The following is a 2,942-nucleotide window of genomic DNA, read 5'->3' on the forward strand; positions in this document are numbered from 1 at the left end:
CAGGGCCTCAGGCATGCAAGGCAAGCGCTCTACCACTGAGCTACCTTCCCAGCCCAATTACTGATTCATTATGACTACTGAGCTCAAACCGCAGGTGCTTCTACACCGGGTCCTGAAGCTAAGGGAGTGGCAGCCTCTCATAAGCTATGGCCTGATGCGCAAACTGGGCTAGTTGAAGAGGCAGAATGTAAAGGGGCAACTCCCATCACTGTAAGCCATGGTGGCACAAAATGTGTAGGGTATGATGTGGGGATGCAGATGGGAGGTATAGGCAAAGCGGCTCTGGGAGAACTGATCCAGACTGGGACTTGGGAGGAAGCAACCTTTTAACAGACACACAAATGATGACTGGCATGAATTAGAGAGATTGGCAGTAGGTTTGCTGGCAAGGAGACAAGATAGTTCTAGACTCAAGGTTGTTTTGATCTGTGTATCCAGGTCTATCTAGGGAATAAGACTGGCTTTGTGTGGCCTGAGATTTCTAGTCAAACCAAGGGTGCTTGTCTCATCATGCTCTAGATGCTACAGGCTCAAACTCTGCCAACTTTGCTCTGATTTATTTCCACAGAGCAATCCAGGAGGACTGACTGAGCCTCTCAGGCCACCCAAGCCTTTCATTGTAAATACTCAAGGGGACAGGAGGCTTGCCAGGTTATGGGGAAGGCAGTGAAGGGGTACCCTGAGCACCTTCCATACACAGCAGCCTGGGCACTGTCAGCACTTCCTTCTACTAGAAAATTTACATCTGGGTGTGGTGGCTCATGCCAGTAATTCTACTTATTCAGGAGCCTCATATAGGAATAGAAGTTCCAGGCCATCCCAGGTAAAAATGTTTTGATATCCCATCTAAACCAACAGTTGGATGGAGTAGCATACACATATCAACAGAAAAGCCTGGACATGGTGGTATCTGCCTGTCATTCCAGCTAGGGAAAAAGGAATAAAAACAAGGAGGTTCATGGTCCAAGCAAAAAGTGAGAACTATCTCAAAAGTCATCAGAACAGAAAGGGCTGGAGGCATAGCCCAAATGTTAGACAGCCTACTTAGCAAGCATAAAGCCTTAAGTTCAAACCAGTGCCAACAACAACAACAAAACCCACACCAGATGACTCAGAGACCACTAATGTCCTCTTTCATTATATGGAGTCCATATAGTGGCCCCACGATATGGGTCCAGGCTAGGACTAGACAGAGGTCTACTCAGCCTTGTGGTGATGCTTGGAGTCTCATCTTTGACCTGAGTGGGATTAAAAACTCTGTGTCCTGGCATTCTAGACTTCAGTACTCCAATCTTTCAATATCATTGCCACCAGACCTAGAACACGTGTGTCTTTGTCTTAGCAGATGGCTTCCTAGTCATTAGGAGCTTGGTAGCATGAAATGGCTCCCATCTGGGGTTGCAGTGTATGGCTGACACTCACACAGGAGGTGATGTCTAAATATTAAAGTCTGGGATAGAATTCTGTATCTGTCAGTGACTTTCTCTGCAACTGTGGTAAACAATTATTCCATCTCTTGGTACTTTTTCTTTCTGTAAAAAAGGGGGTTTCTATTTAACACAACAACTATTCAACACACAAAGAACTCTGGGAGTCAGCAAGTTAATGCAGGCCAAGTATGAGGAGCCTCATATTGTCACCACTAGCACATATAAAACATCTGAACAAATAAGGAAAGAGTAAAGGTAGCCATTGCCTTGCTAACAGCCCTTCCCTAGGTACATGGGTTGGACAAGGGGGAGGAGCTGGCTGGACTGCTGTTCTTACCAGGCTGCCCGTGCTCTCCCCCACTGCTCCCCAGGTGGCACAACCATAATGTGGATGCTCTGCTAGAACAGTGCCCAGACTGTAGTGATACACCGCAAAATAAGGATCCATTACAACTGTGGCGGTTATTTGGGATAGCATATGAATGCATGATTCTTGGCTATACCATTGAAAGAGGGTTACAGAGAAAGCCAAAGTAAATGCCTGTTTCTATTTTTATTGTAAAGGCTTTTTTTCTGAATGTAATCAGGCTGAGGAGTTGTTTGGTGGTTTTCATCCTATCGTCTATTGGTCCAAAAGCTGAGCTAACTCAATGCCCAGGTTAGCAAGCACCACCTGATTCCCAGGCCAGCACACAGGACAGCAATTCTGTCCCGGTAAAGTCACCTGGGGAAAGGGAGTAGATGGAGATGGAGGACAGAAGGACTGACAGCTTCTGGGGAAAGAGCTGCATTTCGGGAGGGGCATGCAAGAGATTAGACAGGGTGCAAGCAAGCATCTGGACTGCACAGACGGAAGAGCCGCCGTCCGGGGAGGTTCCAGGCTCGGTTGTGGATGGGGAGAGTCGGCGGGCTAGCGTGCGGAGGGCGGAGACCTTGCCAGAGCTGCCGCGCTGAGAACCCGGGGGAAGCGCTGCAGTCCCGGAGTTGGGCCCGAGCCCGACGCGGCTGCCACTGCCCCGCGCGCCAGGCACCGCCAGAATGGGGTCGGGACGCACGGCCGGCGGGCGTCAACCTCCTTCCCCGGGAGCACCGGACCTTGGAAACTCACCTCGGACACACTCCCCTCACCGTCCGCCTCGCAGAAGCCGGCCTGGTGCGCTTCCGGAACCCCAGCGCCTGACTGCCGACGCTCAGCCAGAACCAAGTATTTATCCCTCCGCCCGCCAAAGCCCGGGTCTAGGGGCGGGGCGGTTGCGCAGGGGCGGGGCGGGGCAGGGAAGTGGGCGTGGCCACCACGGCGTCCTGGGCGTGGCCACCACCCTGTCCACAGCCCTCGTTTTCTGGCTTTTCAAGGACAGGCAGATTCTGGAGGTGGGAATTGGGTCGAGGAGGATGGGGGTGCACAGGCATTTTTAAGAGCTGGTTTTAACTGTTATTTTAAAGGTCATGTACAGAGGGGTTACAGTTAAATAGTGGGGTAATGAGTCCATTTCTTTTTGGACAATGTCACCC

The 2,942-nt window shown here is 50.7% G+C and overlaps 1 protein-coding gene across 1 annotated transcript in view; it reads right to left on the reverse strand.

The window, feature by feature from the left end:
- Sdr16c5 (short chain dehydrogenase/reductase family 16C, member 5) overlaps window positions 1-2,634 on the reverse strand; it is a 19,827-nt gene extending 17,193 nt beyond the window's left edge. Inside the window, exon 1 of the mRNA XM_013009277.1 lies at window positions 2,539-2,634. The gene's annotated coding sequence lies outside the window, so the exon portion shown is untranslated. The remainder of the gene's footprint in view (window positions 1-2,538) is intronic.
- Window positions 2,635-2,942: the final 308 nt, after the last annotated feature.

The sequence above is a fragment of the Dipodomys ordii genome, unplaced genomic scaffold, assembly GCF_000151885.1.
Source record: "Dipodomys ordii isolate 6190 unplaced genomic scaffold, Dord_2.0 Scaffold9, whole genome shotgun sequence".
NCBI classification, from domain to species: domain Eukaryota; kingdom Metazoa; phylum Chordata; class Mammalia; order Rodentia; family Heteromyidae; genus Dipodomys; species Dipodomys ordii.